The sequence below is a fragment of the Oncorhynchus nerka genome, linkage group LG24, assembly GCF_034236695.1.
Source record: "Oncorhynchus nerka isolate Pitt River linkage group LG24, Oner_Uvic_2.0, whole genome shotgun sequence".
Lineage (NCBI taxonomy): Eukaryota > Metazoa > Chordata > Actinopteri > Salmoniformes > Salmonidae > Oncorhynchus > Oncorhynchus nerka.
In genome coordinates this window covers 43681223-43705203 of record NC_088419.1, presented here as the reverse complement: position 1 = coordinate 43705203, position 23981 = coordinate 43681223, and the positions used below count along the sequence as shown (strand labels likewise).

Genomic DNA, 23981 nt, shown 5'->3' with positions numbered 1-23981 from the left:
ATGGCTCGGCTGTCTAATTCACCAGGGCCCCAGCAGGCATCTTATTGGAAGTTCAATGTAAAGCTCTTACAAGATGCCACTTTTTGCTCAGGTTTCCAGACTTTTTGGGAAAGATGGGGGCAGCGAAGAGAGGAGTATGAGTCTCTGAGTCAATGGTGGGATGTGGGGAAAGTGCAAATTCGGCTTTTCTGTCAACAGTACACAGCTCTCTCATCCTCAGAGGCTAGGAGAGTATTGGGGGAACTAGAGCGGTGTATTAGTGAGATGGAGGTAGAGATGGTGGGGCAAGGCAATGTAGGCCTCCAGGCTAACTTAGCCGAATTACGTAGGGACCTGGGCAGTTTTTTCCAGGTTAAAGCAAAGGGAGCACTTGTAAGAGCTAGGTTCTCCATGCTCAAGGAGATGGATGCTCCCAGCTCCTTCTTCTTTGGTTTGGAAAGACAGAGCAGTGAAGCCAAGGGTATGCATTGTCTACGGCTGTCTGATGGGCGGGTGACCTCTGTGGTGGGGGAGATGCGGGAGCGGACTGTGGAGTTTTATACTGAATTGTATAGGGCAGAAATGTGTGATCCTATGTGTGCTCAGGTCTTGTTCGCAGGACTCCCTAAGCTCTCTCGGGCACAGAGGGATGAAATGGAAATTCCTCTGTTGTCACATGAACTGGCAGAGGCAGTAACCCAGATGTCCCCCGGTCGTGCACCCGGGGTCGATGGACTTCCAGTGTAATTTTACAAAAAATTCTGGGGAACAATTGGACAGGATTTCTTTTGCGTGTTGCGTGATTGCGTCGGGGTAGGAGAGTTGCCGATGAGCTGCCGTCGGGCGGCTCTGACTCTCCTGCCCAAAAAAGGGGACTTGTGTGAACTTAAGAACTGGAGGCCTGTGGCATTACTCTGTGCGGACTACAAGATTTTTGCCAAGGTCCTCTCTAACAGACTGAAGTCCCATCTGGACTCTATAATACACAAGGACCAGACATATTGTGTACCGGGACGCTCAATCACGGACAACTTGTTCTTGATTAGGGACATGTTGGACTTGTCGAGAGGTTCTAATGTGAACTTTGGACTGGTCTCTTTAGATCAAGAGAAGGCTTTTGATAGAGTGGATCATGAGTATCTGTTTAATGTGATGTCTGTGTTTGGGTTTGGGAAGAGTTTTGTGACCTGTGTGAAGCTGTTGTATGCTGGGGCGTCATGTATGGTTAAGGTGGGAGGGGGGCTCAGTAGGCCAGTCTGGGTGAGACGGGGCATTAGACAAGGATGCCCTCTATCTGGGCAGCTGTACACACTAGCCATTGAGCCTTTTTTAGGACTGCTACGCAGGAGACTACGGGGAGTGTGCTGGACAGGCATGGATGTGGTGACAGGAATAGCAGTCTCAGCATATGCAGATGATGTTTCTGTGATGGTCAGGGATGGGCAAGATATGCAGGAACTAGAGACCAGTCTGAAGGTGTACGAGGGAGCTTCATCAGCTAAGGTAAACTGGGGAAAGAGCAAAGCTCTGTTATGTGGGGCATGGGGGGATAGGGCTCCTCCTCTGCTTCCAGGGGATTTGCAGTGGGGTTGTGAAGGGCTTAAAGTGTTGGGGGTGTACCTGTACAACCTCTGCGTTAAGGTTAGGAGCATTAGAAGCCTAACAGGAGTGAAGGCACATCAGTGGCAGGGGGTATGTGGGGCGGAGAGTATGGTGGGTTTTAGATGGAGGGCGCTCTACAAACCCCCAGTACCAAAGAGGTCAGGGGACCTCCAGTGGAGGGTTCTTCATGGAGCCCTGGCCACTAACAGCTGGTTGGCACGGGTTGATCCGGGAATTGGGCAGGGGTGTCCTTTCTGTCAAATGAAAGAAACTGTAATTCATGTGTTTTCTGTGTGCACCAGGTTAATGCCATTAATGTCTCTGTTGGAATGTCTGTGTGACAGGTTGGGGGTGGTTTTTGCTGTTGGGATGTTTATAATGGGATACAGGTATTCGAGTAAGGAGAAAGAAAAATGTGTTTTGTTGAATTTTCTGTTTGCTCAGGCAAAGTTAGCTATTTGGCTAACAAGGAGGAACAGGGTCAAAGGTGGGGGGATAACAGACCCTTTACTACTGTTTAATGGGATGGTCTCTGCGTGCCTTAGGGTTGAGTTTGAGTTCTATAAAATGATCAAATGTGTGGAGATGTTTGAGGAGATATGGTGTGTTGGGGGGGTTGTCTGTATTGCTGGGGAAGATGTTTTGGATATACGGTTGTAGGAGGTTCTCTCTCTCTCTCTCTCTCTCTCTCTCTCTCTCTCTCTCTCTCTCTCATAATCTAATACCCCTTTGGATTTAAGTATAACTTTTGTATGACTGACACCTTTAGTGAGAGGTCTAATGCTTTAATATTTAATAATTTCTGCCCTCCAATTTCATATTTATTAAATAAATATGCCCATTTGCAGATGAAACGCAACATGTCGACTAAAGCGATATATATCTTAAATATATGGTTTGGTGAAAGATTGGACTAATATTCAACACAACTAATTATGATAATATAAGTTAGGCTAAATGCTCAACTATACCGAACAAAAACCTAAACACAACATGCAGCAATTTCAACGATTTTACTGAGTAAATCAGTCAATTGAAATACATGAATTATTTCCTAATCTATTGATTTCACATGACTGGGCAGGGGCGTGGCCATGAGTGGGTATTGGAAGGCATAGGTCCACCCACTGGGGAGCCAGGCCCAGCCAATCAAAATGAGTTTTTCCCCACAAAACTGTTTTATTACAGACTGAAATACTCACTACCACTAAAACAACGTTGGAAGTGGCTTACGGTTGAGAAATGAACATTCAATTCTCTGGCAACAGCTCTGGTGGACATTCCTGCAGTAAGCATGGCAATTGCTTGCTCCCTCAAAATTGAGACATCTGTGGCATTGTGTTGTGTGACAAAACTGCAAATTTAAGAGTGGCCTTTTATTGTCCCCAGCACAAGGTGCACCTCTGTAATGAGCATGCTGTTTAATTAGCTTTTTGATATGCCACACCTGTCACGTGGATGCTTTATCTTGGCAAAGGAGAAATTCTCACTAACAGGGATGTAAACAAATGTGTGCCCAACATTTGAGGGAAATAAGCTTTTTTGTGCATATGGAACATTTCTGGGATTGTTTATTTCTGCTCATAAAACTTGGGACCAACACTTTACATGTTGCATCTATTTTTTTGTTTAGTATATATCCACGTCTGTTTCCATGGCATAGATAGGCCTACAGCCTTTTATGTATTCTGCCTGTTGCTCTTTCAACTGTAATACGCAGTTCAGTCACTTGATGGCGGCAAAGACATGTCTTTGAATTGCACAGGCTCGAGGCTCTGGCTCTTTGTTTCCGACAGAAAGGGTGGCTCGCAGTGATTAATGATGCATAAATTACCACCTTGAGAAATACCAGGACAGAAGGCCTTACAATGTCACACCAAATGACCACATCTCATCCATCATTCCCTGCAATCTAACTCATCTGCTGTATATGATATGTTTTCTTTGGGTATTATGAAGTTTGGTTGGAAGATAGATTAGAATATGAGATGGATGAGAGGGATAGAGTTCAGAAAGCGAGTGGTGAAGCAGGGGATCTATCCAGGCGGGGGCACTACCACTATTACTAGATCAGCCCCAGAATTATTAGCATTGGAAATACGCATGGGATGGTTTTCCATGTAGCCTAGCTCACAGTGCTCTAGGCCTATTTGGAAATACTTGGATCAACAGTGAATCGGAATAATAACTTTATGAATAACTGTCTTTATTTGGTGTTGTATGCCTACTTGAAGGCCAATTACCTACCACCACATCACCTTTAATCCAAAGATGTTATGTCAACGCCCAGAGCAACCTGGTGGATGGGGTGTCATGCCACCCTGTTGGACACTTGATCGAGGTGACATGTCGCATGGACGAGATGAAGCACATGTTTTCACAAATAGTCCTCTTTAAAATAACCAATCTCAGTCCTCTTTAAAGTGAACTCTGGGGTAAAAAAAAGGCAGTGCTCTTTGTTTTCACACTGCCTTTGCCTTTGAATGAATCCTCTTTGCATTCACATTATTACGTTTAGAAAGGAATCACAATCTTTTTCCAACATTCACTCAATGCACTCTGGGCTTTGATGGACATCAGAATGTGTTAATGGACAGCTAGATATACCGTACCTACTTACATTTTGGAAGCTAAGATTGCATTTAGTTAAAAGATGAGACATAATAATTGTGATCAGAAGATACTATTAACATGTAAATATTATTGGTAACAGAATAAATAACAGAAGAATAACTGCAGATTAAATAATGCTGTAGTCAAAAATTGTACACCCAATGTAGGCTATTGCCCCTTTAAGAGCTAGAATAGATTTTGTACCCTATGCAGTGATTCTCACCACATGTTACATTTACATTACATTTAAGTCATTTAGCAGACGCTCTTATCCAGAGCGACTTACAAATTGGTGCGTTCATCTTAAGACATCCAGTGGAACAGCCACTTTACAATAGTGCATCTAAATATTTTAAGGGGGGGGGGGGGGGTGAGAAGGATTACTTCATCCTATCCTAGGTATTCCTGAAAGAGGTGGGGTTTCAGGTGTCTCCGGAAGGTGGTGATTGACTCCGCTGTCCTGGCGTCGTGAGGGAGTTTGTTCCACCATTGGGGGGCCAGAGCAGCGAACAGTTTTGACTGGGCTGCGCGGGAACTGTACTTCCTCAGTGGTAGGGAGGCGAGCAGGCCAGAGGTGGATGAACGCAGTGCCCTTGTTTGGGTGTAGGGCCTGATCAGAGCCTGGAGGTACTGAGGTGCCGTTCCCCTCACAGCTCCGTAGGCAAGCACCATGGTCTTGTAGCGGATGCGAGCTTCAACTGGAAGCCAGTGGAGAGAGCGGAGGAGCGGGGTGACGTGAGAGAACTTGGGAAGGTTGAACACCAGACGGGCTGCGGCGTTCTGGATGAGTTGTAGGGGTTTAATGGCACAGGCAGGGAGCCCAGCCAACAGCGAGTTGCAGTAATCCAGACGGGAGATGACAAGTGCCTGGATTAGGACCTGCGCTGCTTCCTGTGTGAGGCAGGGTCGTACTCTGCGGATGTTGTAGAGCATGAACCTACAAGAACGGGCCACCGCCTTGATGTTAGTTGAGAACGACAGGGTGTTGTCCAGGATCACGCCAAGGTTCTTAGCGCTCTGGGAGGAGGATACAATGGAGTTGTCAACCGTGATGGCGAGATCATGGAACGGGCAGTCCTTCCCCGGGAGGAAGAGCAGCTCCGTCTTGCCGAGGTTCAGCTTGAGGTGGTGATCCGTCATCCATCCATGTTGGTGTCTTATCACACTATTCAAATCCTACAATCAAATAAACAGCTATCTTAGCCTATAGATCACATATTGAAAAACAAATAAACTGAACTAAAAACACACATTTTGGAATTTCTGTGCGTCCATGACAATCAATAGGCCTAACCAAAAACAACACGTTTTTTTCTGTGAACCTGCACATTATGATTGTATCTCTATTGTGAAACCAATGTGAGAGGGTTTATTGCAGTAGTCTAGTGCAGTGGTTCCCAAACTGTGGGGAGCGAGTGGTCTGCAGCCAGGAGCGCGAGGGCCCTATTTGGTCAAATACTAAGTCCATATTATGGCAAGAACACCTCAAATAAGCAAAGTGAAACGACAGTCCATCATTATTTTAAGACACGAAGGTCGGTCAATCCAGAAAATTTCAACAACTTTCTTCAAGTGCAGTCGCAAAAACCATCAAGCGCCACAAGAAGGGAAGACGCACAGTTACCTCTGGTTCAGAGGATACGTTCATTAGTTACCAGCCTCAGAAATTGCAGGCCAAACAAATGCTTCAGAGTTCAAGTAACAGACACATCTCAACATCAACTGTTCAGAGGAGACTGCATGAATCAGGCCTTCATGGTCGAATTGCTACAAAGAAACCACTACTAAAAGACACCAATGGAGCAGGTTGAGACCTTCAAGTTCCTTGGTGTCCACATCACCAACAAACTAACATGGTCCAAGCACACCAAGACAGTCGTGTAGAGGGCACGACAAAACCTATTCCCCCTCAGGAGACTGAAAAGATTTGGCATGGGTCCTCAAATGGATCCTCAAATGGATCTACAGCTGCACCATCGAGAGCATCACTGCTTTGTACGGCAACTGCTCAGCCTCCGACCTCAAGGTACTACAGAGGGTAGTGCGAACGGCCCAGTACATCACTGGGGCCAAGCTTCCTGCCATCTAGGACCTCTATACCAGGCGATGTCAGAGGAAGGCCCTGAAAATGGTCAAAGTCTCCAGCCACTCTAGTCCTAGACTGTTCTCTCTGTTACCTCATGGCAATTCTAAACAGCTTCTACCCCCAAGCCATAAGACTCCTGAACATCTAATCAAATGGCTACCCACACTAATTGCGTTGCACCCCCCCCCCCTTTTACACCGCTGCTATTCTCTGTTGTTATCATCTTTGCATAGTCACTTTAATAACTCTTCCTACATGTACATATAAACCCAACTAACCATTTCCCCCACACATTGACTCTGTACCGGTACTCCCCTGTATATAGTCTCACTATTGTTATTTTACTGCTACTTTTTAATTACTTGTTACTTTTATTTCTTATTCTTATCTGTATTTTTTTGAAACGACATTGTTGGTTAGGGGCTCGTAAGTAAGCATTTCACTGTAAGGTCTACACCTGTTGTATGTGACTAATACAATTTCATTTTATTTGATTCATTAAGAAGAAGAGACTTGCTTGGGCCAAGAAACGCGAGCAATGGAAGGTGAACCTTCGCCCCAGTTTTTCATCGAGGATCTCTCTGTACTTTACTCCGTTCATCTTTCCCTCAATCCTGGCTAGTCTGCTGAAAAACATGCTGCCACCACTTTGCTTCACCGTAGGGATGGTGCCAGGTTTCCTTCAGACGAGACGCTTGGCATTCAGACCAAACAGTTCTATCTTGGTTTCATCAGACAAGAGAATCTTGTTTCTCATGGTCGTAGAGTCCTTTAGGTGCCTTTTGGCAAACTCCAAGCGGGCTGTCATGTGCCTTTTACTGAGGAGTAGCTTCCGTCTGGCCAAAGGCCTGACTGGTGGTGTGCTGCAGAGATGGTTGTCTTTCTGGAAGGTTCTCCTATCTCCACAGAGGAACTCTGGAGCTCTGTCAGAGTGCCAATCGGGTTCTTGGTCACCTCCCTGGCCAAGGTCCTTCTATCCTGATTGCTCAATGTGACCGGACGGCCAGCTCTAGGAAGATTCTTGGTGGTTACAAGCTTCTTCCATTTAAGAATGATGCAGACATTTTGTGGTACCCTTTCCCAGATCTGTGTCTCGGATCTCTACGGACAATTCGATATCATGGTTTGGTTTTTGCTCTGACATGCACTCAGTCCAGCTTTAAACGTGCTCTTGAAAGTTGAAATAGTAGAATGCACAAGCTGCAATTTCGAAATTGGGTAGTGCGTCATCAGTTCCTTTTGTCATGTTAGTCATCGCATTCCTTGGAGAGCTATTTATAACATTTTCTTTGCCCATAGATATTGTTGAAAGTTTTCAGTCACTGAAATATCACATGAATCATCACATGAATCTACATTAGACATAGCAAAATGAAATAGAAAGAATTGAAAGAAAATAAGCTTCAGTTCAGTTCGCTTCTGGGGCTCTTTTGAGGGGTATGAGTTGCTTTGGAGTGTTCACACTGCACAAAACAATGAAGCTAAACAAACTGAGTTAAATTGTGAAAACACCCTTACTTTGGCATGGCCGGCCAGCAGGCTATGCACTTCAACAGGTAACAACACCCATAGCCCCATTGTCTTCCCACAGGTGGCATCCCTTCTTTGCCGCGCTCATCCCTCAACCGTGTGGGTGTTGGCAGCTGGAAACAAATCTCATTTTAGATCTCTCTCTGTCTCTCTCTCTCTTAGATACTAAAATGGCGTCGACAAAGATGGCTGCCACGCTTCGTATTCTTAGGAAACTATGCAGTATTCTTTTTTAAATGTATTATTTCTTACATTGTTACCCCAGGAAATCTTAAGTATTATTACATGCAGCTGGGAAGAGCTATTGGATATAAGAGCAACGTCAACTTACCAACCTTATGACCATGAATACGACTTTCCTGAAGCAGATCCTGTCTTCGGACCACCAACCAGGACAATGGATCTAATCCCAGCAGTTGAGCGAAAACAACGGCGACGCAGAAGGGGCAGAAGGAGTGGTCTTTTGGTCAGGCTTCGTAAACGGGCACATCGCTCACCGCTGCCGAGTATACTACTCACCAATGTCCAGTCTCTTGACAAGGTAGACGAAATTCGAGCAAGGGTTTCCTTCCAGAGAGACATCAGAGATTGTAACATTCTCTATTTCACAGAAACATGGCGGGAAATGTTGTTGGAATCGGTCCAGCCACCAGGCTTCTCCATGCATCGCGCCGCCTCTGGGAAGAGGAAGGGTGGGGGTGTGATTAACAACTCATGGTGTGATCATACCAACACACAGGAACTCAAGTCCTTTTGCCCACCCGATCTAGAATTCCTTGCAATCAAATGCCGACCATTCTACCTACCAAGAGAATTCTCGTCAGTTATGGTCCCAGCTGTGTACACCCCCCAAGATGGCCATCAAGGAACTTCACTGGACTTGGTGTAAACCAGTAACTATAAACCTGAGGCTGCATTTATTGTAACTGGGGATTTTAACAAAGCAAATTTGAGATCAACGTTACCTACGTTCTATCAGCATACTGATTGCAAGACATGTAGGACTAATACTCTCGACCACTGCTACTCTAACTTCTGCGATGCATACAAAGCCCTCCCCCGGCCTCCCTTCGGCAAATCCGAAAACGACGCCATCTTGCTGGTGTTGGCTTATAGGCAGAAACTCAAACAGAATGTACCAGGGACGAGAACCATTCAACGCTAGTCTGACCAATCGGAATCCTAGCTCCAAGATTGTTTTGATCACGCGGACTGCTATATGTTCCAGTCAGCCTCAGAGGACGACTTTGATCTATACACTGACTCGGTGAGTGAGTTTACAAATAAGTGCATTGGAGATGTCATACCCACTGTGACTATTAAAACCTACCCTAACCAGAAACCGTGGATGGATGGCGGCATTCGCGGAAAACTGAAATCGCAATGCACCACATTTAACCATGGAAAGAGGTCTGGTGATAATAACTACGCTGATAACTACGTAGTTATTCCCTCCGCAAGGCAATCAAACAAGCGAAATGCCGGTACAGAGACAAGCTGGAGTCGCAATTCAATGGCTCAGATACGAGACGTATGTGGCAGGGTCTACAGGAAATCATGGACTAGAAAAACAAAAACAACCACGTCACAGATACCGACGTCACGCTTCCAGACAAACTAAACACCTTCTTTGCCCGCTTTGAGGATAAACTATCAAAACTACGCCCACCCCCTCCTTCTCAGTGGCTGAGGTGAGTAAAACATTTAAACATGTTAACCCCTTCAGGGCTCCTGGCCCAGACGGCATCCCTAGCCACGTCCTCAGAGCATGCGCACACCAGCTGACTTAAAGACACATTTAAATGGCTCCCTATCCCAGTCTGTTGTCCCCATATGCTTCAAGATTGCTAACATTATTCCTGTACCCAAGAAGGCAAAGATAACTGAACTAAATGACTACCGCCCTGTAGCACTCACTTCTGTCATCAGGAAGTGATTTGAGAGACTAGTCAAGGATCATATCACCACCACCTTACCGGCCACCCTAGACCCCCAACAGGTCCACAGATGACGCAATCGCCATCGCACTGCATACTGCCCTATCCCGTCTGGACAAAAATAATACCTATGTAAGAAGACTATACGCTCAGCATTCAACACCATAGTACCATCAAAGCTGGGTCTCAACCCCTCCCTGTGCACTGGGTCCTGAACTTTCTGACGGGCCGCCCCCAGGTGGTGAAGGTAGGAAACAACATCTCCACTTCACTGACCCTCAAACTGGGGCCCCACAAGGGTGTGTGCTCAGCCCTCTCCTGTACTCCCTGTTCAACCACGACTGCGTGGCCATGCACCTGTACTGACCTCGCCTTCTGGATGGAAGCGGGGTGAACAGGTAGTGGCTCCGGTGGTTATTGTCCTTGATGATCTTTTTTGCCTTCCTGTGACATTGGGTATTGTAGATTGCCCCCAGTGATGCATTGAGCAGACCACACCACCCTCTGGAGAGCCATGCGGTTGTGGGAGGTGCAGTTGCCATACCAGGCGGTGACACAGCCCGACAGGATGCTCTCAATGGTGCAAAAGTAACCTAACCTGTAAAAGTTAGTGAGGGTTTTCAGTGACAAGACACATTTTTTCAGCCTCTTGAGGTTGAAGAGGCGCTGTTGCGCCTTCTTCACCACACTGTCTGTGTGCATGGACCAATTCAGTTTGTCAGTGATAAACTCAGGAAAAATAAATAAACGTCCTCTCATTGTGAACTGCATTTATTTTCAGCAAACTTAACATGTGTAAATATTTGTATGAACATAACAAAACTCAAAAACTGAGACATAAACTGAGCAAGTTCCACAGACAAGTGACTAACAGAAATTGAATAATGTGTCCCTGAACTATTTTTTTATTTTTTTATTTGACCTTTATTTAACTAGGCAAGTCAGTTAAAGAACAAATTCTTATTTTCAATGACGGCCTAGGAACGGTGGGTTAACTGCCTGTTCAGGGGCAGAACGACAGATTTGTACCTTGTCAGCTCGGAGGTTTGAACTTGCAACCTTCCGGTCACTAGTCCAACTCTCTAACCACTAGGCTACCCTGCCACCCCAACAAAGGGGGGGGGGGGGATCAAAATCAAAAGTAACAGTCAGTATCTGGTGTGGCCACCAGCTGCATTAAATACTGCAGTACATCTCCCCCCATGGACTGTACCAGATTTGCCAGTTCTTGCTGTGAGATGTTACCCCACTCTTCCACCAAGGCACCTGCAAGTTCCCTGAGATTTCTGGGGGGAATGGCCCTAGCCCTCACCCTCCGATCCAGCAGGTCCCAGACGTGCTCAATGGGATTGAGATCCGGGCTCTTCGCTGGTGTAACGCTCGTCGTTGTAATAATGGTCGGACCAAGAAGCAGCGTGGAAAGTGTTCATCATATTTATTAAAGTGAACCAGCAACAAAACAAAATAAAGAGTAACAAAAACGAAACCTCCAGCTTTGTAGGGCTCAAAAGCAACAATACAAAATCAAGATCCCACAAACAACAGGTGGGAAAAGGCTCTCACTGGAGGCTCCGGGCCATGGATCATCACTGGAGGCTTCGGGCCATGGATTATCACTTTATGCTTCGGGCCATGGATCATCACTGGAGGCTTCGTGCGTGGAACAGGCACAGAACGTTCCAGGCTGGAGACACGCACTAGGGGCCGGGTGCATGGAGCTGGCATAGGATATACTGGACCATGGAGGCGCACTGGAGGCCTGGAGCTGGCACAATGCGTCCTGGACAAAGAACCACCTTCGCACGGCAAGTGCGGGGAGCTGGCACAGGATGCACCGGGCTTTGGATGCGCACTGGAGACACATTGCATATCACTGCAAAACATGGTGCTTGACCGGTCACACACTCCCCACGGTGAGTACAGGGAGTTGGCTCTGGTTCAAACCCTGACTCCACCAACCACCCCGTTTTCCCCCCAAAAAATTTGGAGGGGCTGCCTCTCGGGCTTCCATCGTGGTCGAGAACCCTGGTGTCGTCGTTGCTCCGTCTGCTCCCATGGAAGGTGATCCTTTCCGGCCCGGATCTCCTCCCACGTCCAGGATCCCTTACCGTCCAAGATATCCTCCCATGTCCAGGATGTGTGCTCCTCCTGGCCGCGCTGCTTGGTCCGTTTGTGGTGGGATCTTCTGTAACGCTCGTCGTTGTAAGAATGGTCGGACCAAGATGGAGCATGGAAAGCGTTCAACATATTTATTAAAGTGAACCAGCAACAAAACAAAATAAAGAGTAACAAAATGAAACGTCCAGGTTTGTAGGGCTCAAAAGCAACAATACAAAATCAAGATCCCACAAACAACAGGTGGGAGAAGGCTGCCTAAATATGATTCCCAATCAGAGACAACGAAAGACAGCTGCCTCTGATTGGGAACCATACCAGGCCAACATAGAAATATACAAACTAGAGTACCCACCCTAGTCACACCCTGACCTAACCAAAATAGAGAATAAAAAGGCTCTCTAAGGTCAGGGCGTGACAGCTGGCCATGGCAGAACACTGACATTCCTGTCTTGCAGGGAATCACGCACAGAACGAGCAGTATGGCTGGTGGCATTGTCATGCTGGAGGGTCATGTCAGGATGAGCCTGCAGGAAGGGTACCTTATGAGGGAGGAGGATGTCTTCCCTGTAATGCACAGCGTTGAGATTGCCTGCAATGACAACAAGCTCAGTCCGATGATGCTGTTACACACCGCCCCAGACCATGTCGGACCCTCCACCCCTCCAAATCGACCACGCTCCAGAGTACAGGCCTCGGTGTAACGCTCACTCCTTCGACGATAAACGCGAATCCGATCATCACCCCGGTGAGACAAAACCTTGACTCGTCAGTGAAGGAGCACTTTTTGCCAGTCTTGTCTGTTCCAGCGACGGTGGGTTTTTGCCCATAGGCGACGTTGTTGCAAGTGATGTCTGGTGAGAACCTGCCTTACAACAGTCCTAGAAGCCCTCAGTCCAGCCTATTGTGAACAGTCTGAGCACTGATGGAGGGATTATGCGTTCCTGGTGTAACTCGGGCAGTTGTTGTTGCCATCCTGTATCTGTCCCGCAGGTGTGATGTTCGGATGTACCAATCCTGTGCAGGTGTTGTTACACGTGGTCTGCCACTGCGAGGATGATCAGCTGTCCGTCCTGTCACCCTGTAGCTCTGTCTTAGGTGTCTCACAGTACGGACAATGCAATTTATTGCCCTGGCCACATCTGCAGTCCTCATGTCTCCTTGCAGCACGCCTATGTCACGTTCACGCAGATGAGCAGGGACCCTAGGCATATTTATTTTGGTGTTTTTCAGAGTCAGTAGAAAGTCATCTTCAGTGTCCTAAGTTTTCATAACTGTGACCTTAATTGCCTACTGTTTATGTACACCTAGGAACATAACACTTGACCACCTTCTCCACTGCTGTCCTGTCGATGTGGATAGAGGGGTGCTCCCTTTGCTGTTTCCTGAAGTCCACAATCATCTTTTTTGTTTTGCTTATATTAAGTGAGAGGTTATTTTCCTGACACCACACTCCGAGCCCTCACCTCCTTCCTGTAGGTTGTCTCGTCGTTGTTGGTAATCAAGCCTACCACTGTAGTGTCATCTGCAAACTTGATGATTGAGTTGGAGGCGTGCATGGCCACGCAGTCGTGGGTGAACAGGGAGAGGGCTGAGAACGCACCCTTGTGGGGCCCCAGTGTTGAGGATCAGCGGAGTGGAGAGGTTGTTTCCTACCTTCATCACCTGGAGGCGGCCCGTCATGACATCCAGGACCCAGTTGCACAGGGTGGGGTCAAGACCCAGGGTCTCAAGCTTAATGATGAGTTTGGAGGGTACTATGGTGTTGAATGCAGAGCTCTACTCAATGAATATCATTCTTATATAGGTATTCCTCTTGTCCAGATGGGATATGGCAGTGTGCAGTGTGATGGCTAATTATAATTCCCTTTTAAGTGAGTTGTTGTTTTGTTATCGTTTACAGAAGCTTGATTTGTTTGCCCTGTGCGGTGTCTCCTGAGTGAGTTTGAGTCTTAGTGTTTCATGTTTTCACAGTTTAATTATGTACCTTCTGTTGAACGTTTTCCAGTAAAGTATTCAAGTTTTTTCCTAAACCACTGGTTCTCTGTCTGGTTCTCTTCTCTGCTCCTGGATTCTACCTCACCATGTCACATAACACTTTTATTGATTTGATCCTGAGATGAATAGCTCCACCCACCACATCCTCATGTCATGAGTGGGACCCTCTTCAATCTCTGAGCAGTGACAGCCAGCCATGCTTACCCTTACTCTCTCATGTCTGCTACTAGCCTTCTCTCTCCCACTCATTTTTAATTACAATGCAAACAGGGTTTTGTGAGGGACTCGGCACCTCATAGATAGCTCATTTCGTTGGCCCTCGCTTGCCAAATCTATTAGAGGAACGAGAGATTAAAAGTGTTAAAGACCTTAAAAGAGATTTCTGTGAATAGGAGGGGAAAACTTTTGGGAGGTCACTGATAACTATTTGCAATGTGATAGCCAGACTGTCATCATCATCATCATTGAATTTCTTAATTTCCCACCTTCTTCACAAACTTTAAGAGAGATGGCAAGTAATTTGGCTGTGTGTCATAATGGTTCATTGGCAGTTTGGGCTATATGAAGTAATTTACTGACAGCAGGTTGAGTGGTTGTATTAAATGCAGTCATTCAATGTTCAGATTGGAAATAGAGTTGAGCAGTTAATTACAGGGCAGACGATAGTTGTATTTTGCAGTTTATTTGAAAATGCTGTACCAACTAAAAGGCAAATATTTTCTTTGATATTCAAATGTATCTCATAAAAACAAATAATATTAGAAAGTATTTTAAATAGTTCACAGAACATCAAATAATATTTGAAGGTATTTGAACATGAACATTTTCAGATTTTTTATATTTCATTAAATGGCTGCCAAATATTTCATGACGAAGAGTTGAATTAGTCTAAATATATCATCAAAAGCACATGGATCAAAAGCTCTTAGATATGAATCTTAATATAGCCTATAGTAATCTCTCATAATGAAATACATGAGAGACATGGAAACGCCTCTACATTAGAATAGACCAATTTGAGACTTAAGGTAGTACAGTAACACTTGACATCAAGTTTTTATACATGTGTAGTAACTGATTATTACAATAGCAACACTGTTGTTACATAGGACTTTGGAAATTGCTTTATGATAATGAAGTTATTACATGAAATAAGGAATAGTCATTATTCCTCTTGGGCACAGTAGTTAGAAAAACTCTTGGCTCATTGCTATGCAGTTCAAATGCAATTATTATGTAATAACATACTTATAAAATGTTATAAAAAGATCGAATCGTACTATAGCGGCTCTGACGCTCGTCGTATGTGGCAGGGCCAGTAAACCATTACAGACTACAAAGGTAAGCCCAGCCGAGAGCTGCCCAGTGACACGAGCCTACCAGTCGAGCTAAACTACTTCCATGCTCGCTTCGAGGCAAATAACACTGTAACATGCATGAGAGCACCAGCTGACCTGGAAAAATGTGTGATCACGCTCTCCGCAGCCGATGTGAATAAGACCTTTAAGCAGGTCAACATTCACAAGGCCACACGGCCAGACAGAATAGCAGGACGTGTACTGAGAGCATGCACTGACCAACGGGCAAGTCTCTTCACTGACATTTTCAACCTCTCCCTGTGTTTTAATCAGACCACCATAGTCCCTGTGCCCAAGAACACTAAGGTAACCTGCCTAAACGACTACTGACCCGTAGCACTCACATCTGTAGCCATGAAATGCTTTGAAAGGCTAGTCATGGCTCACATCAACACCATCATCCCAGAAACCCTAGACCCACTCCAATTTGCATACCGCCCCAACAGATCCACAGATGATGCAATCTCCTTTGCACTCCCCACTACCCTTTCCCAGCTGGACAAAAATAACACCTATGTGAGAAAGCCATTCATTGACTACATCTCAGCGTTTAACACCATAGTGCTCTCAAAGCTCATCCCTGGGACTAAACACCTCCCTCTGCAACTGGATCCTGGACTTCCTGACAGACCGCCCCCAGGTGGTAAGGGTAGGTAACAACACATCCGCAATGCTGATCCTCAACACAGGGGCCCCTCAGGGTTGCGTGCTCAGTCCTCTCTTGTACTCCCTGTTCACTCATGACTGCACGGCCAGGCACAACTCCAACACCATCATTACATGTGCTGACGACACAACAGTGGTAGGCCTGATCACAGACAACGACGAGACAGTCTATAGGGAGGTCAGAGACCTGGTCGTGTGCTGCTAGGCCAGCAACCCTTCCCTCAACGTGATCAAGACAAAGGAGATGATTGTGGACTACAGGAAAAAGAGGCCAGAGCACGCCCCCATTCTCATCGTCTGGGCTGCAGTGGAGCAGGTTGAGAGCTTCAAGTTCCTGGGTGTCCACATCACCAACAAACTAACATGGTCCAAGCACACCAAGACAATCGTGAAAAGGGCACGACAAAATCTATAACCCCTCAGGAGACTGAAAAGATTTGGCATGGGTCCTCAGATCCTCAAAAATTTCTACAGCTGCACCATCGAGAGCATACTGGCTGGTTGTATCACTGCCTGGTATGGAAACTGCTCGGTCTCCAACCGCAAGGCACTATAGAGGGTAGTGCGAATGGCCCAGTACATCACCGGGGCCAAGCTTCCTGCCATTCAGGACCTCTATACCAGGTGGTGTCAGAGGAACGCCCTAAAAATGGTCAAAGTCTCCAGCCACCCTAGTCATAGACTGTTCTCTCTGCTACCGCATGGCAAGCGGTACCGGAGCACCAAGTCTAGGTCCAAGAGGCTTCTAAACAGCTTCTAACACCAAGCCATAAGACTCCTGTACATCTAGTCAAATGCTACCCAGACTATTTGCAGTGCCCCCCCTCTCCTTTCACCCCCTCTTTACTCCACTGCTACCATCTGTTGTCATCTATGCATAGTCACTTTAATAACTCTACCTACATGTACATACTACCTCAAATAATCGGTGCCCCCAAACATTGACTCTGTATCGGTACCCCCCTGTATATAACCTTGCTAATGTTATTTCACTGCTGCTCTTTAATTACTTGTTACTTTTATCTGTTATTCTTCTGTATTTTTTTTGGAACTGCATTGTTGGTTAGGGGCTCGTAAGTAAGAATTTCACTGCGTTGTATTCGCACGTGACTGATAAAATTTGATTTATTTAGACGTTTTTGCCGAGGATGTTTTAGCTGCGCAATTTCATATTTAAGGTGCTAGCTGCAGTATTTCTCAAGTAAAAAAATGTGAGACACATTGTCTTATGGTAACAAAGTTGGCTCTGATGGGCAGGTCTGTCTCACTGTCTATGCTACTGGATAGAGAGCAATCACCGCAGGTGTTCACCCCATGTTCGTGGGCTAATGGACATCGTCAAATCAAAACCCAACCGTCATGTACCCGTTGTGACGCAGGGATGTTCGGAAATGATCCTTTACACTGTAGTAAATTGTCACTAGAATAACTGTTTCTATCTCATATCGATGCCATATAGGCCGTTTTCAAAGGGATTCATTGATTTTTAAAGGCAGTCGCTCTTTAAAAAGTAGTCCTTTTTTGGAATCTGTATTAAAATAAGTAACTATTTGATGCCTACATTTAAAAAAAAACTTTTCACAAACACACAGACATGCACGCACACACACTTGCCATCTTTGCCCAGTGCACACACCTTGTGAGGTGAGCTGCTGGACACAGACAAAATTAGCCTGGTCCACCTGAAGCTTTGGATATACTGTACACCTTAAAATGAAACAGAGGGTGGCCAGGTCCAACCTGGTTTTAATTTGTGGCCCAAGACCTTAAAAGCCTTTGTCAAGGACCTCTGTACTGCAGGAGGCACATGAACTTGTATACCTCTCCTTTAATAATAGCTTTTTAAATGAGACTTCCAGGCTGGTATCAGTATAGCCACCGGTATCAAACACAGCCCGTTCTCTAATACATTTATCATTGTTTATCTGAAAGGGAGGTTAATGCACTTTGCAGGAACATTGTTCGTTACGCGTCGATCAGAGGTGACTCCCAAGGACTTCTCTACCATTGTCTTGCTAATGCAATTCAAACCTGTTTGTATGGCTGGGTGATTTCGATAGTTTAGAGATGTTTGTTTCTGCTGTAAGCTCCTCTTTACTTCCATGCCAGTGCTTTGACTGGTTGGCCATGTTTACCCAGTGGAGAAGGTTAAGTTCACACCAGCCCACACCTTCATCAGTGCCAAAAGGGCCGGTTAAGTACACCAGACAGGGAGGAGAACACGAAAAACGACACTGTAAAAACTTATTTGTTGTTTCAACTTTTTTTTTCAACCTTTTTCAAGCTCAGAGTACTTCACATTTCACGTTATCCTAGCTTTTATTACATTCATTTTGACAAACAGACGATTAATTTGATGTTTGTTAATTTAATATTTTTGAATCAACTTAAAACCTTTTATGTGGAGTTCTAACTAAAGCTACATTATTGTTGACAAATAAAAGACAGTTAAGTCCACTGCTTCATTTTTCAGTCTAACTTACTATTCTCATTTGAATCAACTTAAACATTATATCAACAATAAATCTTGAGTTATCATAACTAAAGCAACATTTCCGTTGACAAATAAAAACATTTCATCATGTCAGTATAACCAACCATTTTTAGTTGAATCTTTTTCCAATTTTGTTATGTCAATTTTTAATAAAGTTATCATAAATAATAAAACACTTATAACTACATTTAAAGTTTAAATAACAAAATTGTCTAAGCTAGGATAACGTGACATGTTAAGTGCTCTGAACTTTAAAAAGACCACGCGACTAAACTCAGCAAGAAAGAAACGTCCTCTCACTGTCAACTGCATTTATTTTCAGCAAACTTAACATGTGTAAATATTTGTATGAACATAACAAGATGCAACAACTGAGACATACGACATAAACTGAACAAGTTCCACAGACATGTGACTAACAGAAATTGAATAATGTGTCCCTGAACAAAGGAAGGGGGGGGGGTCAAAATCAAAAGTAAAAGTCAATACCAGGTGCATTATCTGGTGCATCAAATACTGCATCTCCTCCTCATGGACTGCACCAGATTTGCCAGTTCTTGCTGTGAGGGGTTACCCCACTCTTCCACCAAGGCACCTGCAAGTTCCCTGAAATTTCTGGGGGGAATGGCCCTTGCCCTCACCCTCCGATCCAATGGGTCCCAGACGTGCTCAATGGGATTGAGATCTGGGCTCTTCGCTGGCCATGGCAGAACACTGATATTCCTGTCTTGTAGGATATCACGCACAGAATGAGCAGTATCGCTGGTGGCATTTTCATGCTGGAGGGTCATGTCAGGATAAGCCTGCAGGAAGGGTACCACATGAGGGAGGAGGATGTATACCTTGTAATGCACAACGTTGAGATTGTCTGCAATGACCTCCAAATCGATCCTGCTCCAGAGTACAGGCCTCGGTGTAACGCTTATTCCATCGACGATAAACGCAAATCCAACCATCACCCCTGGTGTGACAAAACCACAACTAGTCAGTGAAGAGCACTTTTTGCCAGTCCTGTCTGGTCCAGCTACGGTTTGTGCCCATAGGCGACGTTGTTGCGTGAGGACCTGCCTTACAACAGGCCTACAAGCCCTCAGTCCAGCCTCTTTCAGCCTATTGCAGACAGTCACGACTTCCGCCGAAGTTGGTCCCTCTCCTTGTTCGGCGGTCCTTTGGTTTTGTCTTGTCTTGTATCACACCTGGTTCCAATCCCATTTATTACATGTTGTGTATTTAACCCTCTGTTCCCCCTCATTGTCCTTGTCGGGGATTGTTTGTTTGTAAGCATTGTGCAAGATATGTTCTGGTGTGCGATGGGTTTTGTACCCACTTTATATATTTTGTTTTTTGGAGTTTTTGAGCACTTATTAAACTGCTCCGTTTATACCAAGTTCGATCTCCTGCGCCTGTTTTCCCTGCCACCAGCACGCACCATTACATACACGTAGCAGAATTGCACAAGTAATCCAATTTAAACTGATATAGTAAAATACTATTTATCAAACGTAGCCAAATCAGTTTTTCTTTCTGCTAACCAGCTAGCTAGCATGTAACATAGTGTCCAATGTCCTTGCTATTCTTGTGCTGAAAAGTTTTCATTCTTTTTTACAAAGGCCACTTGTTAACTTACCCAATAAATATTTATATCGTGTAGGTTACCAAGTTGGTAAATAACATGCTAGCGGTTGTATTGTTTTAAAGGAGATACTCACCTATTGCCAAGCTACTCACTCCAGTTTAGAAACCTGTTGAATGCAGTAGAAGAGTTGGCAAAGCACGGTCTTGATCAAGCCACTTCCTGAAATGACGCCGCCGCCTATAAATTAACAATGAGTTCTAAAATAAATTGTGCTAGTACGACAAGGCTTAAGTAAATATATAAAAAAAAAAAATCTAAACATGGTACACTTGTTTAAGAATTGATTACTATAATTAAAAGGACCAAGTGCTAAACCAAATTAAGTTTGATCTATATTCCCTATCAATACGCAAACAAGGAGCAAACTCAGAAACAGCAAAACAGAAACACTAATATCACACAATTGGACAGCTGATCTGATGCATTCTGTGTTTTTTGTAGTTAATCTATTTTATAACCAATTGGAACATTACACATATTACTTTCACAACATTGGCCTCACCAAACACCAACTGTTTGATGGCTAGCCATGAAAGCTTAGACCCAATAAAAGGATCTCTAATACATGTACATGCATGGAGAAATAGTATATGTCAATCATTCTCCTACAGTTTAGTCAGTTAGCAGACGCGCTTATCTAGAGCGACTTACAGTTAGTCTTACTGGAATAAGCTATAGGCCTTAGTTACACATGTGTAGATCTTCATGCAGTAAAAACCTGTAACCCTCAGCTAACACAATATGAACCCATAGCCCACACAATTGACACAGTGTCAGAGTCGTGTGTATACGTGGCAGGGAAGTCAGGCGCAGGAGAATCAAACTGAATGAAATGGAGTTGTTTAATAACAATAAATGAAACATAACTCCAACACTAAATAACAATAAAACAAAGTGGGTACGAGGACCCGTCACGCACCAATACAAACAACACTGAACAAACAAACAATCTCTGACAAAGACATGAGGGGAAACAGAGGGTTAAATACACAACAGGTAATGAATGGGATTGAAACCAGGTGTGTTGGAAGACAAGACAAAACCAATGGAAAATGAAAAATGGATCAATGATGGCTAGAAGACAGGTGACGTCGACAGCCGAGCACCACCCGAACAAGGAGAGGCTTCGACTTCGGTAGAAGTGCTATGTGGCTCGATATTCTTTAACATTTGGTGCATTGGTGTCAGAAATGAGAAAATTAGAAATTGCATGTGACCTTTGCCCTCACAGACAAAACATGAATTTATTGGCTGCAAGGAATATGGGGGAAGTCACTCCAGAAAAATTGTACCAATCAAATTCCATTTAAAACAAACAGATCAACAAAATGCCAATTGTGACAATTGTTGGCACCCCAATAGGGATTCTTACTTATGAGCAGCTGTATTGTGGCCTTCCATGGCTCCCTTTATTAAGTAGGGTATAAAAATAGTTAACACGCATGGAAGATGTATTTTTCCTCAATCACAATGTGGAAAGGCAAAAACTCTCACAAATTCAAAAATAAAAAAAATGTTTCTGCTATTAAACAATAGGTACACTATTAGGGCAATAATTAAAACCCACAAACCAATACATGTGCAGTTGCACAGACCACTGATTTGAAATCTTGGTTCTGACTTAAAAGTTTAAATGAACACATAGGTCTTAGCCGATTTAACTTAATTTTGTAAGTTAGTTAAGTTAATGTACAGATTTGTTGTTATCCTGACTTGACATTTAAAGTCAAACAACTATTGTCTTTATTTAGTTCATTTGACTTATTGGATCTAATTTGAAAGTTGAGGGAATGTAAGACAATGTAATGATTTATAGTTATTATAACTTGCCATGTTACGACAACACAACTAGGATCTTGTTTTAGTTTATTTCACTTATTAGTTCTGATTGGAAAGTTGACTGAGCAAATTGTTCTTTGCTAACTGAACTTGGTTTTTTATGTTTATGTTAACATTATTTGTCAAATCAACACATTTTGCACATTTAGTTGACTTGAATAGATGAAATAAGTTATTTTGACTTAATCTCCAAAACTTTTTTTTACAATGTAGATGCTCCTAAATACAAAAAAATTACAAAATAATTACAAAATAATGAGGCTATTCAACTGTATCTTTGTGTTGAAAGAATATGCCCATTTCTATGACAGTTGTGAATAACAAAATATCACTGGATTTTAGAAGAAATTAAGAGTTTCTGGGTGTAGAAAGGAGTCTTTCTCCAGCTGTATATTTAAAGTGGAGGCAAATGTTCCTGAATAATCTCCATTGAACTCTTATGCAAATCAGGAGCGTCTTTGAGTTTCACTGCCCTAGTTTCCCATAAATACCCAGAAGTCTGTGGCACCAGCTGCTGGCCCAACCAGAGAGGGGTCCTTGTGGTGTCACTCAAGGGCATCATTCGGTGACGCTGTCGCTTCTTTTACGGGTAACTTCCTCCCACTGACTGTTGAGTTTACTCAAGCTAAATGGAGTCTGGTCTCAGAGTGACAGGGCAGAAAATGAATGGAGGAGGTCAGGGAACATCACTGCCAGAGAAAATTACAGGAGGAGAGAGAGTGAGAGAGCGAGAGAGGAGGGAGAGATGAGATCGACTGATGGCTTTTCTGAGAAGTGGGGATTTTTTTGAATCGGTCTCTTTCGTGTGGAGAGAAATTAGATGAGTGAAAACAGCTTTAGATCAATTGCCTTTGGTCTGTCTGGGAGACAGTTTCTAAAAATACCACAGCTCTCCCCAGGAATCAGACTAGCAGACTAGTGCGTTTAGCTCTTTCACCCTCTAGGTTTCCCTCCATATTTTCCACCTTTACTGGGTGTGTCTGGGCATCAACCCCAGTCCCTCAACCCCTGTGCCCCTTCACTGCTACCAGGGTCCTTTACTGGGTCTGTCTGGGCATCAACCCCAGTCCCTCAACCCCCGTGCCCCTTCACTGCTACCAGGGTCCTTTACTGGGTCTGTCTGGGCATCAACCCCAGTCCCTCAACCCCTGTGCCCCTTCACTGCTACCAGGGTCCTTTACTGGGTGTCTGGGCATCAATCCCACTCCCTCACCGCCTGTACCCACTCTGCTCTGTTCCCATAGTCCTGGGTGTTTCTGGGTAGCTGCCCTCGCCAGCTGGATCAAGTGACCCTCAAGCTGAAGGAGGAGCTGGGCGTGACTATGTTGGTGAACTTCCAGAAGGAGGGGGACGTGGTCAACATCTTTTCCGGCTACTACCGCGACCCCGGGCAGGATATGACCCCAGAGACCATGATACACCTGTACAGGGACTGTCGCCTGGGATTGTGGCCTTGCCTATCATGTGGATCTCCTTGCTGGATGGGGGGCTCTGGGGTATGTTCAGGACTGCAGATGTGTCTCTCAAGGACCAGGAGAGAAGTAGACTGTAGATCAGTCATGAAGCCCTCCTCTTTTGCATCCTTGTGTGGATCTGGGTAAAGACTAATCAGAAAGGACGAGGATGCTACCCCAGAATGTTTTCCTGCTGAAAGGTCTCCTGGAGAACGGTCACACGTTCTACGTTCACTGTAAGGCCTTATGTTTGTCCTGGGATGGAGCAAGAGGAAGGAGCATTATTTTGTCACTCCCTGGAGGGCGGCGGTCTAAATCAACAAGGAGACACTGGTAATCGCCATGGGGGACTTCATGCGCACCTCTGTTTGCTACCTGGAGACATGAGGGAGGAGCCCCGTATGATGTGGAGTGTTGCTGCCAAGTTGTGGGTGAGTGTCTGCCGTAGAGACAGTGGGAAAAAATATGCACACCGGGCATGATTTGTGCAGAAGATGCCAGAAGGTGAAATAACTTAAGTGAAAATAAACCTCTGCACTCATTTGATCTAATGCAAATGACCAGTTTAGATAACTTGTTGTCATAAACTGGACGATGCAGAGATACCCATAGGGAATTCTACTCGCTGCCGTTATACACTATATATACAAAAGTATGTGGACACCCCTTTCAAA

The 23981-nt window shown here is 44.7% G+C and overlaps 1 pseudogene; it reads left to right on the top strand.

The window, feature by feature from the left end:
• On the top strand, positions 1 to 23694 carry LOC135564239 (laforin-like; annotated as a pseudogene).
• The last annotated feature ends 287 nt before the right edge of the window (positions 23695 to 23981 follow it).